The following is a 16,540-nucleotide window of genomic DNA, read 5'->3' as shown; positions in this document are numbered from 1 at the left end:
ACTTGTGCTTGAAATGTGGTGATTGATGGTTCATTTCATCTCCAAATGATGGCTGATTGTCAATGGAGTTCAGGCAGCTGGCAGGAGTAGGTCCTATCCTGGAGCTGGCATCAAAAGGTTTGATAAGGAATTTTGTGGCTGGCAGTAAATGTTATCAGGTGATGCTGTGTGTTTCAGATGTCTTTAAGCATCTTGGGGACAAAACAAGGTGGTCTGAGATTACAGGTGACATCTTTCTCCAGTCCGGTTCCCGAGTGTGCACTGTAAATTTTTTATCATTTTAAATCAAGTCAAAAGAGATAATATGATAACTCTGATCTGGATAGCCAAAACTACATGGACTATTTAGGTGAGGATTTACTTTACACAGAATTTGCAAGGATTTGACCTGCAGAGTGATACTAACGCTATTTTATTTGTGATGGAAACACCTTGTGTCGTTATTCCCTGATGGGACATGGATGTGTGTTCTGGTGGTTGATATTTGTTATGACAGAGGAACACAAATATACTAGATGTTTTGCATATACTTATTTTCATACTGCTCTGTGTAACTGTGGAACAGTTACTATCACAGTTGTGCAGCATTTGTCTTCATGCTATTAAAACCTTTCATGCTATTAAATTCATGAAGTATGCCCACAGTTTCTCTTACTTTGGCTTTTCCTGTAGTGCATACAATTAAGTAAGTTTAAATTGAATTGGTTTTCAGCTTGCTGAAACAGGAAGTATGCATTTTCCTGGTGTTTTCTGCCCACAGTTTTACATTAAAAACAAAACAAAACAAAATAAACAACCAAAAACCAAGAAACCTAAAGTGCTCTTTAAACGCCAGACCAATCTTCCAATATTTTTCAGGTGCTGAATTATCTTCTGCTCTTTTCAAGCAGCACCAGGTGAGACCAGAGCAGTTCTTCAAGTGTTTTTCTTTCAGCTAAATGAAGGTCTCACCCACTCAGCTTGTAGGATTGTAGGGAGGACCCTTATTCTAAAGAATATCCATAACCATTGGAGATCTCTCCTAGATGCTTTCTCCCAGCTTAAAGAAGGACATGGTAAGTCCCTCAGATCTGCAGCCTGCAATGAAGTCCTTCAGTTCTTGGGAGGAGATTTAAAAACAAAAGCAGGCTCACTAGTAATGAATATTTGTTATGAGAAATAAATATCATCATCTGTTTAAATTGTTTTGAGGTAAAGTTCCAAAATTGTTGTGTGTTTTTAGGCTTCCATAGTTTGGTTGCATTTAAAAGTACCTGTAACTATGCTTTGTCCTGCAGCTTGACTTGGCTGTCTCTGGACAGATTTGATTGGTTATAAATATATTTAGTCAACATGTAAGTATTTCTATATAAAATAAATGTATAAATACTGAAGTCCAACATCAGAAACAAAAGAGCTTCTGATCTTATTCTACAAATCTTAGCTTTTCTCATCACGTACTTTGATTCTTCTAAGCCCACAGGAAAAGGAATAAACATGTAGAGGGTAACTGCAGCATCTAAATCTGCTGAAGCAAAAAGATTGAAGAAAAGGCGTCTCAACAGGACCCTAAGACCACTTGCCATCCCGTGACTCTTTACGATCTGAAAAGTTCTTCCTTCATGTAGAAGTGTGGCTTTCTGTTTTATTTTCGGAGTTGAAGGATGCCAAGTGCTGTGGGAGAACAAGAAATAAATAACCTGGTCACATTTGTGGTCCCCTGCAGGTCCAAATATTTGAGTCTTTGTTTCAAATATGCCTTTTCTATTGTGGAAGCTTGCCGTCTTCATGTATTTTTGCCCCGTGCATCTTCCACATGGCTCTGAAATGTGTATTCCAAACAACCTTACAGTGTGTGTATGGTTTTCTATTAACCCAGAGCTATCAAGGTAAGTCATGATTGTTGGGAACTTCTGTGTGGTTCCAAAAATTGATTGAAATGAACAACATGGTGGAAAGGGGAGTGAATTAACACAGTGTACTGCGTATTTATTAAGTATTTGTCTAAGGTTATTCTGAGTAGAATGGCTGAAGAGAGAAAAAAAAAAAAAGAAAAAAAAAAAGAAAAAAAAGACTCAAGTGTGCTCCATTTAAATGGAAGCATTTTACTGTATTACTCCTTTGATCTTCTTGGGCAATCCCACTCTGATGGTATCAGGTGGGGAATCGCTGTAGCCTATCGTTCCTCTGCAAAACTCTGCTAAGTGTCTAGAACATATGAACAGACTTCTTTGTTCTATTGGTTGTCTTAGAACTCTGTAGGAGGTCAAGCTGTGCTGCAAGCCAGTGTTGTTAACAGTTACTAACTGCTAGTTGTTAGCAGCAAAATGACTGCATGATCTTTGGAGAATTCCAGTTCTGATTCCAAATATGCTCTTAGTAAGACATGATTGCCTTACAGAAATAAGTGTGCATAAAGGATGTGCCTGTCCCTCAAATACTCTCAAGTCAGTGAGGAGTTATCTCTGCCACTGAAATTCCTTTGCATCTTTTGAAAACATTATATTCAAATAATGTTGAGTAATTTAATGGGTTTTCTTTAAGTACAGCAATTATTATCTTGAAAGTATGCTCTATTCTGCCTTGCATGTCTGAAAGTCAAATCTCCCCCAGCATGTTCCATTAGAGTGTGCGGCAGCCCTATTGCTGGAGTTCTCATCCACCATGTACCAAGGGGTTAATTTGTTTCCATCGCTGGGGATTTGAGTTCCTTGTCAGTACTGAGGTCACTGTCACTGTTAAATGACAGATGTCTTTCTGAAAATCCCTTGCATCTTTCCTTGTGATGTAAAGTTCAGTGACTGCAATAACAGGGTGTTGTTCTTTAATAACTGTTAAATTTATTCTTTAGAGAATTTACAAAGATGTCCTATTGCTCCGGGAGAGCTCCCTTGATGCCGAATTCTGCATTTTCTTTTTGCATAATGCCTACAGATTTAGAGCCACTGTACTCCCAGTTGTATAGCTTCTGTATCCCTGGTTCAGTGCTGCTGAAATACTCGTAAATCTCCTTTCTTCTAGTGGCTTTGTGCAGCAGCTGGGGTATGACAATAAGGTCCCTGATCTATAATTCCAGACAGCCCCTGAGGGTGAACAGATTGACCAATCCTCATCCCCAACGTAAGCCCGAGGAGCGCGCTGTCCCTGGGAGGTAGTCGTCTAATGCTTTCTATTTGTATTCTGTATGAAACTCTTCTTGATGCCGGACTGTTGTTCACTTAGAGAATTATCCAGTGCACAGTATATAAATTCCCACTGGAGATTGAATGCATGTAAATAAAGCATGCCTTAAGTCTGGCATAATGTAACTATAAGTGAGAAGAAATAGACTAAATCTGAGTGCCCAGTAAGGACACATTCACTGCTCAGATCTGCACAGTGCTGTCACCATCTGCATTTCTATGTCAAACGGATAGAGGAAAAGAGGATAGCTGTATAGGTTTCCTAATTTTGAGGATTTCCTGCCTTTTTATTCAATTTCATTAAAATGCAACGCTGACTTTTTGAAATAACAGCTGTTTTACAAATGTTCCTGTGAAATAGCAACATTGACGTTATAATAGAAAGAGACATAGTTTGAGAAATGTGATTGATTGACCTTTATGCTGCGCATGCCAGATGAAAATGTTACCCTATACTCTGTGCTTTCACACCACCCACACGCCTGGCAGGCATTTCAGAGTGCAGACAAGAGATGATCCCTGCCCTACGGACTGCGATCTTGTAATCTCCAGCTAGATTCATTTTGGCTGCATTATTTTTTTTTTTATGATTTCGATATCTCTGACGTATTTTGAATATAAATTATTTAGGAAGGGTTTATGAAGCTAGTACTCATCTCCTTATGAGCATCCATTATATGTTTTAAACTATGAGATTAATGAAATGTAAAGGGTTATTTTTAAATGCAAGGTGTTACACATATGCTATCAGCCTTTGATTACACTTGGCTTATCCAAGCAAATTTAATGCTGACACAATTGTCAGACTATTTTTGTTTTCTGCAGCAGCTTTAAAGTAGATTGAACTGCTGCTGTTTTAGTGGCTTGTTTTCTGGGGAAGAAGAAAGTAGTATTTTTATTGGAAAACAACAATTGTGTGTTTGATGGGAGCAGAATGCTCTGTGTGAAGTCCTTATTGCTCTGAGGCCAGTGGCAGAGCCCCCACTGCAGCACAGCCGGCGTGTTGCCCAGCCTGCTTAGCTTGAGTGTTGGGTGCTCCTCAGCACTTCTCTTACAGTACAGATTGCACCGTTGTAATATCAGAAGAACAATACCATGGGTGCTCTATGGAAGATAATCCATAAAGAAAAGAAGTTTTCATTTTAACGAAGCAAAACCATTTTACTTTTCATGTATAATTTCACACTGGATTCTCACATCCTTCAGAACAGATAATATTTTGCACAACTCCGTAATGGCAATGGGATGCTGATCTGTCAGAACATGTAGCTTACTCCAGAGGACAAACCAGTGAAAATACAGTCAGATCTGACCTGTGTTTGAGACTTCTCTGTAAAGACAGCTCTGCGTTTGTGGTTTTCAATCTGTTTCTTGTATGGTCAACCTGTAAGGATTTTACAATACTTGAGTAAATGTCTGATGGAATTAATGTAGTCTCAGCTACAATGAATTTTGCATCAATGTTCATTTGTCTTTCTTTTATCCTTACTGTTCTCAAGAGATACCTTTTATCTAGAGATCCACAGCCATATGATTTTAGGATGCTAGAGACGATCAACATAAAGAGTTCAGCAAACAGAACTAGGCTGCTTCCATTTAACAGATTGGTCAGAAAATAATTATTTCTTTCAAAAAATGCTCACAAAGGCTTTATCCAAGCTAATGGAGGCTTCTCTCTATGCAGAATGGTTTAAAAGAAAAGTTGAAGTGAATTTTGAAATGAGATGCTTAAAATGTAAAAGGTAAGCTAGCACAGGAAGTTCAAAATGCAGCAAGCTGGCTTTCTTGAAGTGTTATTCTTGCAGAAAGACCTTATTTCAAGCAGAAATCAACAGCTTCCTTCTTTGTTCAGAGTTTGAATCTTGCCTGATAACTGTCTGGATACAATGGCTGTCGATTTGCTTTCTGCCCCATACCATAAATATTTACTCAATTTCTCTGGAAATACATGGAGGCATCGTGGTGAAATCAGAGGCAGCTAAATCCTACATCTTGGATAGGATATGTTCCTTTCTTTTGCTCGATTCCGAATCTTTTCTTTTTCCTCTCCAAGCCATGGAGGGTGTTGTAATGATACTCCTAAATCTGCTCAACATTCTTCCTCAGAGGTTTCACTTGCTTTATTCTGCTTATCTTTAGTACTCAAAGAACCAGTGGTAGTACTCAAGTGAAGCCCTGCTGTAAGTGCTGGAGGGTGCAGAATTTCTTGGGAATATCATCAAGAATGTCCACAACTGCAAACATTGTGGGGATTCTCCTTTTGGTATTCATTCTTTCCACATCTCATCCATGTTAACCAGATGTTAATTAGTATGTTGATGTCAGCATTATATATAAAGACCAGCTTAGCTTCCCTTCTGCTTCTCTGGCTTCTCTTCCATTGTATTTGTTTGACCATTTCTGTTCTTGGATTTCTGATATTGTTTTATTCTTTTTAAGTGTAGAAACAATATTTAAATATAGAAAATATATTTAAATGTAAATTACAACAAAGAATGCTGATCAGCAACTGTTAATATTGCTGCAAACGTGTGTGAATGTGGAGTGTTTGCTAGATGTCACCCTAGCAATAACCCGTAGAACTATTATAGTTCTAACTTCAGTAACCTTGATGGAAAGAGAAGTGTTGCTTTAAAAGTAACTCCATAAAGGTCTCAGGTTCTCTGTTTATATTTAGCTCTTCCAATGTTTTTTCATGTTTGCAGGAATTAGTAATAGCTCAAGTTCTCTCTTGGAGATGAGGGAATTCCAGCTCATAAAGCAGCTGGAATTATTCTGAGGTTCCAGCAGAGTAAGCCCAGTGATGGAATCAGGTACTTTCTTCTTTCTGTAACTTAACAACTCCAGAACGTTTAGAATAGAGAAGCCTACTTGTTGAAGTAGACAGCTTTCATTTAACTACTGTGACTCCTTTTGTTTGAGCAAAAGCAGTGCTTGTTCAGGTGTAGCTCGCATGTTTCCCAAATGGCTCTCTGTGTTTTCTGTTCAGAAATTTTTATTTAGTGCCATGTGAAATTAATCCAGTTTTCAGTTCCTCTTGAAAGCCACACATTTTATTTTCCAGCTTGCATAAATAGGAAGCTGTGAGAACAAGCACAACATGGAAAAAACTCTCTCCAACAACAAACCATGCCACAAAATCCAGTTGACTGGGTTTATGTGGCTGCCTGCCTTAAGGTTTTGTCTTGGAGCCTGCTGGTGTGCTTTCTGTGCAGCAGTGTGAATAGCATAGAGATCCCAGGAGATCTTCCCAGAGGCTTTGTCCTTTGTGGCGATAGGCAGCAGAGCCTGTTGTAATCCTGGATGATCAATGTTGATGTGTCAGCTTCACCGAGAGCAGCGTCTGAGCATGACCCAGAAAAGGCCTTGCCTCTCACTGGATAGTGTGTGTTCTTGCATGTCAGCTGCTTTCTGCCAAGCACCTCAGAAATTTTGCTATTAAAGCCCAAGAAAAACAACTTCATTTGTGAGGATTCTTATCTTTTGTTAATAATCTGGTCTAGTGGTGGTTAACATCGTGAGTGTAAAAGCCATTAAAGCTGTGGGCTCTGTGCAGAAGGTAAAACCAATGGTTTAGCTGAAGAAGTGTATGCTCCTTGACTTCATTCACACCAGCTCTCAAAATCAAAGAGGAAATAAAATGTATGAAAATGCTGAATGTTTTAAAATACAGACCTGTGACTTGGTGTACTGCAGCATGCAGGACATACCTTAGGGCTTTGTTAAAACGCAGTGCACCTTCGCTGTGTTCCTTGTACACCTACCTTTGCCTGATAGCTTTCTATCAAAAAGTGAGATGAAAGACAATGGAAGTTGTTTCCTTAGTGCTTTATTTTATATTTTATTGTCCCGCTAGCTTTTAACCACCATGCTACTGAGGGCATTGCCTCAGATTCCCCATTTTATACAACTAAGGGGATGAGGGACATTAGTTTAAATCTTTCTCTGTTCTTCAGTGAGAAGTGGGATGGGTAGGTTGCTGAGGACTTGGTTTTCCTCTCATATTCTAATTAAGTGGGCATTAGGAGAAACTAATGCACTATTAAGTTTAAAAAAAAAAAAAGAAGTGTGAGTTGTTGCCATGTAAGTAACAATGTTTAGCTTCCGATTATTGGTGCTGTAATGGTTGTGCTGATCCCATAGTCATTACCAGTGGTTAGAGCAAGTGTGGTTTGTGTTCCTGACAGAAGAAGGGAAGTAAGGAAGAACAGATTTCCTCATCTTGGGTGTTCGCAACTGGAGATGTTCAGCACTTCTTAGTACATCAAAAAGAAAATGAAGCAGGGGCTCAGGCTGATTCCATCTGATGTCTTTTGCAGGTCTTGCCTGATAGAGCAAAACGGACCCAGAATGTGTGAAGAGTACTGCCTGTTAAAGTAAAAGGACTGTGCACTCCTGCAAGAGAAAGCAGAGGTAGAAGCCTGGCCATTTTTCTGTGTACGCTGGACAAGGCACGACACTTAAGAGGAAAGGAAAGGCTTTGGCCTGAGGAAGTCACACTCAGCCCCTGCACCGGACAACCGACAGGTGAGTGGCTCAGGGGTGTTTGCTCTGAGCAGCATGCAACTGTGAGCCTTTAGAAATTCTTCTCATTATGGTCATGCACTGTATTTAATCATAAGCAAAAGAGCTGATTTTTTTTTATTTATTTATCTATCTATTTTTCGCCTTAGACCTTTGTAGCATTCCATCAACTACAGTAAATAAATTGAGACGATGAACTTGAATTTGATTTTCCACTTAAGATCAAGGCAAATTACATAGTTGAGCCCTACTCAGTATTCTGAGAAATACCTGGGGCTGCCAGGGCGTACGTTTGATTTTTCTGTCCTTTCCCACAGTCTGGAAATTGACAACTAGGGGGCGGCAAAGCCCTACTTTTAAAATAAATTTCCCAGCATTTTTTGTCAGCATTTTACAAAGCTAAATAACGTCTGTCAGCTTGATACATCCATTAGAGCTCTTTCTTGTTGATAAGGAAAGAATATAAACTTTCAGTTAACAAAAAAATAAAAAAACCAAAAACAAAGAAAAAAACCCAACAAAACTGCAACCAAAACACAACACTTAAAAATACAAATAAATTTTAAAGGAGACTTCATGCAATTTGTTTAATCTGGTAATGAAGTAGGTACAGTACAAAAATATTCATTTGCAGAACCAGTTAAAGGACAGCTTTTGCATATTAACAGTGATTTTATTTATTTTTTATTTTATTTTTTTCCCCCAAAATCAATCACTACAAACTGCTTCCTGGATTGTCTACAGGAAAGAAAATCATGCTTGGTTATCTCCCGCTTTTTTTAAAGAAGGATGAAAAAAGGAAAGGCAGAGTCCCCTGCAGCTCCAGATTGATTCTGGATAAATGCTCCATCTTTGCCTCATTTATATCACATTGTGAAATTATTCATGCTATCCCACGGTGACATATTGTTATGCTGTGCTTCCTCAGGTGTGGTTATGAAATAACGGAGTGGTAGCTGATTCCAAACTGTAAGTACTGCTCAACAAGGAACAAGAAAAGTATTAAAGCAAAAAGTGGAAGTGGAGTTTAATTCTTATGAATTCATCCAAAAGGGAGAGCCCCATGAAATACTTCAGCTCTTCATAGTGAATGTTGATCATTAATACATCATTTATTTCATCAAATATACCAGAATGTTTATTTTTCTTTTTAGTGATTATAGTGCACTGATTAACTCCTGCTGCTGCTTGATGCTAGTGTTGCACTTTGCTGTGCAGTGGCTACGCAATGAGCTGGGGGCACTTTTGGTTCAGAGCACTGGGTTTGTAGTGAAGCACTAAGTCTGAAATTGGCAACAGACATGCATCACAGCTCTGAAGCAGTGCCATGCAGGCTCTTGTTCATCCCTGATGGAAAATGCATAACTAACGGTGCTGACTGTGTTGAAAAATAGCATTTTGTATCTCTAGTAAGAGTTATTGCACTCTTTGTGTATATTGTAGTTTCCATGGAAATAAATAGAAAGTATTGCTTTTGGAGCGACCCAAGAGCAGATGTGTGCTTGGGGTTCCATTACTGTTAACAGATGCATCCTTTTGAATTGAAAGAGTAATGGGCCTCCATTTACTTAGTCTTGTTGTGATTTGCAGTTTGGGTTGTGTTGTATCTTCCCTCCATCACTTGTTCATTCACCTGTGATTTCTGCAGAACTTTACACAATACTCAGTTTTAAAATGACTTTTTGGAGGATATTAATTTAGATTTTCCTCATTTGTTCTTCGCATGTCATCTGTCCCCCTTGGAATGTTTGGGCTGCAACTGTGCCTGGAAATTATTACAAGCATTTTGATCTTGATTTATTTAAACCAAGATTTTCAGGCACGTCACTTTGAACTCTACTTCGTATTAACAAAAGGAACTTAAGTTGTCACTAGATAATGAGTTTAAGTTTTAAAGTCTCATTGTTTATGAAACAATGTCATATATATTTTTAATTTATCAGAAATAAACATGTTTTTTGATGCTGTATTTTCCCCTGACTATTTAAGTGTTAGAATAGTAAGTATTTACATATCAGAATAAGAATAGTAAGCGTTGAAGTACTGGAATATTTACTGCATAAATATTTGGATCTGCAAAAGAAGTAAAGAAATGTAGGAATTTTATACATAATGTTATCATTCAAAAAAAAAAAAAAAATTACATAAATGAGAAAAGTAGCAGTACCTGGTGGGTTCCATTGTAGTGTGAAGTTATGGATATCCAGAATGCAAACCTTTCTAGTGTAACAGCAGAAGGGAGCTCTAAGCCAAGCTGGCTGTTTTATTTTCTATATGGCTAATATTTAGGAAATACAATTAATGAATTTTTAATGTTTATTTTTACTTACTTTAAAAGGAGAATGAGGAGGTTAAAGCAAGACTTCTAACATTACTGCTTTGAACCCAAGGTAGATCTGAGATGCTTTATGTGATCAAATTGTATTGTCTAAAAATAAGCTAAATTGAAGGACAGAACCACACTGTACTGTATAGCTTATCTAAAACATAGCTGCTATAATGTGCAAAATATTGTATTTTCCATTGGCAAGCTAAGTCTGTAGTGCTGCTGGTAAAAAACAGATTGACACTCGGTCATTATTTCTTATCAAGGGTGTTTTACTTATAATGCTATTTGACAGCTATATTCTAGGTCTGACAGCATTGAACCAGCTTAATTCCCACTGAACTGCTCTAAATACATGGTATTGCAATCAGTTTAACAACCCCTGGAGGCAATAAAATCTCTCCTTTGAACACACACAAGGGGAAGAAATCTAAGATTTATAAAGGGCAGCAAGTATTCAAGATAGGGGCAAAGTTTATGTGTGAGCCTATAATTGATGTTTCCTTTGTTGGAAAAGAAAGCTTGAGGATGCTTTAGGAATTAATCTTTAACAAGTTATAATCTGCACTAACAAGATCTGCTCAAGATGAGTGAGAGAGATGTATGATACAAGAGTTTTGTCAGATTCAGCCAACGATGAAAATTCAAAGGTACTGTGTAGTTCAGGAACACTTCTGAGCAGATAAGAAAAGTCTGCAATTAAATGTGAAATCTGCTGGAGCTCATTGCTGCAGGTGGGTGAGAGCACAACTGGTAGCCTGGGCTGCTTGTTCTCTGCCATTCAAACTATGGCTGGGAGCACTTATCTGCAGAGCAGTAATGTAGGTGGAACCGTACTGAAGGTTCGTCTGCTGCTCTCATTCTCACGATGTGTAATTTAGCAAATTGGGCAGTGACAAAACAAGAATGGATGCTGATGAGATTCCTTATTAAACCAGAAGATAACTTCCAAGGGATTCCTAGGGTTTTAAAATTATTATGGTAGATATCTCCCATCGAGAAAGTGTGGCTGGCTCTAGGATGAAATATGCTATCACTTTAAGAGTGGCACTCAGGGTTTAGAAACAGGAATGTAGAATACCTAATTTAATTGCAGCTGGCAAATACCCTTTATATCTTCTTTTGCTCCATGTCTGAAGGACATCATGGGAAATCTTTTAAAGATGAATGTCTTCTCTGCATTAAAGACACTTCTTTCTTTGTCCCCTGGTGCATGGAGATCCTATGTGGGACTGCCACTTGGTCTGCTTCATTTGTGAGATCTGAAGCCAGTTGTTGCACTGAAGGCCAAATTGCTCTTCTTACATAAAGAAGAGGAGAGATTGCACCAGCAGAGGAGGCTGACAGAATGTGGGTTACTGTGCTGTAGCAACTCACACAGTTCATCCAAGGAAATACGAGTATTATGCAAAACTATAAACCCTGTCATGGCCAGGTGATCTAATAAGGTATTATAAATGTCACAGGATCTCTTTTATTAAAATTCAAGCAAAATATTTTCCTTGCATGCATTGAAAGGCAAAAGGTTTTTTGAGTCTTCCTAGGCTCCTTATGCAGAACTTACACAGTGCAGTGTTAAAATATAACTGGGTGGGAGAAGCCTTTAGGTTGCAAGTCACCACCCAGAAGCTGTAAATCATCACTCTGTGCTTGGCTGTAGTCTGTCAAGTGAAGTGGTAAAATAGCCATGTTGCTGAAAGAAGGAGGGAAATCTCAGCTTGTTGTAACTTGTAGGAAGATCTCTAAGTTTGGAGGTGTGCCTGTTTTCTGTGGTACAAAGGAGGAGGATGCTTTCATAGCAGTGGGTGTGGAGCTGTGTGCTGCAAGGCAGTAGGATGGCTGTCAGACCTTCTAGCCAAGGGTTCCAGCACTGCACAGCAATATGGTAACTATTCCAGTAGAAGCAGCTGGTTCCTGAATGTGATGTTTTGCTCATTTGGTGCTGCAGGAGTCTGATGCAGACAAATCAAAGTTCTGGTAATTCTTCATGTGATATTTTTTTTATTTATTATTATTATTATTTTTTTTTTTGAGAAGTTACAAAGAGCTTACCTGAAGTAATTTGTATGTCAAAAATGTTCCCCTCTAGCTCTGATGCAGAGGTCATCTTATTTAAGTAATCATCTCCTGGAGTTTCTTAAAATTTGAAACTCCCAGTCTGCCTCTGTACTGGTTCATTATCCTCCAGAAAAGAAGGTAGCTTTCTTTTTAAGAGTTATATCAGCTGGCATTTCCTTTTCTGTACAAATTCAAATAAATATTTGTAGGTTTGGTGCTGGAGTTGTTTGCACTTAGTGTTTCTTAGTCAATCAAAAACCTGATAATCCAGAGAAAGTGGCCGCTTTAGTATCTGGGTAATGAGCTTCTGCTGTAATGTGGGAGGAGAAAAAACAGAATCCCTCTTCCCTGTGGTGAATAGGCAATTACGAGGCAACACCTCTCTACAGTTAATATCTAACATAACAACATACCTGTGAGATGCTACAAACGGCTGGGCACTGTCTTCTAGGAGTATAAATATTACATTGCTTCGGGCAATGTAATTAGAACTGAAAGTTTTCATTGCATGAGAAACCATTCAGTTTTGTGATACCTTTTTGTGTTCATCTACATTTACCAGGTATTGTATTAAAAAAAAAAAAAAAAAAAAAAAAAAGTATTTCCAGGTTTGACTGTGTTCTGGCATGCCTTTGGCCACTATACTCTCTGCAAGTGAAAAGCTTCTATTCCTATATTACAGCTTTTGGATCTATGTACCTCTCAGTGGTTGGTGTGGGGGTGGAGCTGATATGCCTATTGCTGTGTGTGGGGCTCCCAAGTAGGCTCAAGAGTAGAGCTGTCTTGATCAGATCAAGTCACTAGCATCATTATCAAATGATACACAATGTAACACACAGATGCTTTCAGCTGTCCAAATAGGCCATCTCTTTGCTTCTTTCCTTTTCTTACTGTACTTTTTGTGAATAATTTAAGTATGATTCTGTTTGTAAGCCAGTTCATAATTATAAAATTAGATAGTTTTGTTCTTCTCCTTTTAATGGAATATTGCTGAGAGCAAATAATTAAGACTTCATTGAATCTGACTTCAGTCAATCTAATGTTGCTAATCTGGTCAAAACCCAACATTATCTAAAATCAGTAGATTCATTGCTTATTGACAGTAGAGCAGATCTTAAGCTCCTGCCGACACAAACTAGTTCTAAAGAAGGAGACTTCTCTGCCACTTCCATTGAAGTTACAGTAAAAGTTCTGTTACCTCTTTTGTGTTCAGTAGTTCTCACTTGTGCATGTGTATCTGCCACAGTCAGGCTATCCCTTTCATTACTGTGAATTAGCAAGGGTCTATCCTCAGTAATTAAAAAACAAGTTAAGTAGAGGCATTAAAATATGTCTCAAAAGAAGGTTTTAGAAGGGGAGAAAATATCTCAGTGGTTATAAAATGAAATATAAATGAGGTAGTGAATCTACTGGATCATTTCAAGTGACTAATCCTACTCAACCAGGTAAGCTAAGATGGCTATAAATTGGGTTAATTACTGTAGCTTGAATTTTAGCTCAACAGCTCTTAATTTCAACTTTCAAAGGCAACACAAACCAATTTTGTACTCTTAGATTATAATGAGCAGTCTTTATTCTTTAATCAGTTCATCCAGTATCTGGCTGTCTACTGTAACATTCCTTTGAAGTCTAGAAAGATCTAACATAATTGAAGAAATGTCGAACTACTTGACTCTCTTTTTTAATATAAAAGAATTAAACATTAATCAGACTTGTGCATCTCAATTAAGCCAATTAAAACTATCACAGAATGTGCTGTGCAGAGCAATAGGTAGCTTTAATGTTTGAACATATTAAAAACTTTTACCTAATGTTCCTTATTTAAGATGTTTGTTACTCAAAAAGAAAATGCATTAAAGAGTGCTACTGTTGTTTAAAAAGTTTGATTAACTTCCTTCAAGTAGTGTCCACGTTTATGCATAAGATATGTTAAAATGTGTTGCATTTAGTTAGAAGTAATGCCATGGATTACTTCAGGTCTTCCTGCAGCAATCTAATTTGAATATTTTTTTGTGCTGATTGTTTTGTTTGTAAGAAAAAAATTATATGCTCCATCTGAATTAATTTCCTTTGTAGGAAAGTATGGCTCAGGTTTTACTGACTGAAGTATATACACAAAGTCCATATAATTACTAATAATTTGTAACAAGTGTTAATTGATAAACAACTCCCTCTGGTAGCTTAATTAAAGCTTTAGGATAGCAAGGCGATTTACAACTGGGATTGATCTCAATTAGTCAACAAAATCTGTGTAGTCTGTTCAAAGAAGAAGGAGGAAATTTAGCCTAGCGAGACTTTGGGGATTTTATCTTCAAGAAAAAAGAAAGAAAGAAAGAAAAAGACATAGAAGAGGAATAAAATCACAAAGTATACGGATGTTTTCTGCAGTGATCTACCTACTGTATACTGTGCTTATTCTTTGCGCTCCCTAGCATTTGTTCTTTTGTTTGTTTGTTGTCAGGTTACAGAACAATATTCAAACATTTCTTTTCATTACACATAATGTGATAAAAAAGTCATTTCATACAGAGATGTACATTTTAGAATAACACCCTCAAGGGACCACAAACTAGAGAATGAAAAGCATTTAAAATATGTCAGTTTTTGATCTTACTTAGAGATTTGTTTATAAACTGGCATTATGCAGCCTTAATTAAAAGATAACACAGGAAAGATGGCATTAGGGAGTAACTGGAGATGTGGAAGCATGCTGATCTTATAAAGTCAGCTGTGCTGTTTCAGGATTCACTCCTCTTTTATCATTTGGACTGATAGTCAGAATATAATCTATGAGTACTCGAAATCGCCCATGTGGAATAAAAAATAAAAAAAAAAGTGTCATCTCTGTTTAAACTAGATCACAGACTGGCTGCAAACAGCTGCTGAAACATTAATTAATTTGTTTGCAAATAAATCATGGATATGTACTAGCTGCAAATACTGGTATAAACAAGCACAAATGTTGTGCTTCTTAGATTACCTATGGATCCCTGGTCTGCCTTCAGTTTTTAAGATGACTTCAGATGTGCCAGCAAAACCAACACAGAGACCAAATAATTTGGAAGAGCTGGGATTTTCATTAAAGTTGTCCTATGGATATGTTGATGTGCTGAAATGCAAATAAGTTCCAGTGCTTTAAAAACACATACACACACACACACACACACACACACATCCATTTTATATTTGTGTAGGACTGAACCTCATTTAAGAAAGATTTGTTAATCAAAGAGAATGAAATATTTTTGTGGAGGCAAATGAGTGTGGGTTTAACAAGTTTGCAGCTAAAAATATGGCTTAATGATTTCAGCTATGCAATTTATGTCCCTCTGTATCCTGAATGCTCTTTTGGTAGCTATGTAATACTCCTGTATAAATTCTGCATTACTTGGTGTACGAAAATACCAGGTTTTTGTATAGATTGTAGGATATGTTTAATGTCTTTGGACTGCTTAGGAGAACAGGCTAAATGCTGGCTTTGTAGCATCACTGTCCCAGCTCCTGGGCAGATGTGCCCAGACCTCATGGCAGCACAGGTGTGTCCCTGGGGCTCGCCTGGTAGCTGCTCTGGTGCTTCTCATCATAAGGGTAAATCCTTGCCTCCCTCCAACGCTGCCCTAGACACTGCACAAGGTAGGCAGAGAGGAGGAGGATGATACTGTAGGCTTTGCCCCATTAACATAGCTTTGCTTTCAAGAATGGAAAGATAAGAGGTTAGATGAGATGGGACGAGACTTGCATGTGAAATACGAGTACAGGGAGAGTTTAAGACACGAATAACTAACCTTCATGAGGCTATCTGCTCTATTAGAAAACAGAGATGTGTTGGTAGAGGTTACAGGATGTGGCTGAGCAAGGTTTTGTGGCCCAAATCCTGCATTGTCAGAATGCCATCTGCATCACAGAGATGCTGGGGCTGGCTGACTTCTACAAATAGATCTTCACTTAAACATAAGACAAGGTTTTGTTTTGAATCTCATCTAATGCAGTGGGTGTCCTTTCCATGCTTTGGAAAAGTTCTTTACTCACAAGAAAAATCAGATTCTAACATGGAGGAAAAACAAGCAACTGCACAAAAACCCTAAAGAAAAAAGCCTTTCCTTATATAGAGGAGCTAATGGTGTGGTTTGGTGCTGATGTGAAGTTGATTTTCCTGCCATTCTAAGGTATACATTTTGTGTAGTCAGGGATTGTTGAATTGTTATGAAAAATTCTATTGGAAGGTAGATCTCACTGTCAAGATTTTCTTGTCAGTGAGGTTTTGTTAAATTTGACTGCTGATTGTTTGAGTAGCGCATCGGCCTTAACATCTCTCTGAGTGCATATATTGTAGTGCTGCTGCCAAGAGCAATCCTTGACCTCAGAAGGAGTATTCCTACAAAGCACTCAGGGTATGTTGCTAGCATCCAGTAGGCATTCACACCTGCTTTCATTCTAATGGAGCAAGCTTTAGTTTGGTTTTGTGCTTCAA

This window comes from Lagopus leucura, unplaced genomic scaffold, assembly GCF_019238085.1.
Source record: "Lagopus leucura isolate 7727_CA_CO unplaced genomic scaffold, USGS_WTPT01 Super-Scaffold_100009, whole genome shotgun sequence".
NCBI lineage: Eukaryota > Metazoa > Chordata > Aves > Galliformes > Phasianidae > Lagopus > Lagopus leucura.
Note: the sequence above shows the minus strand (reverse complement) of the source record.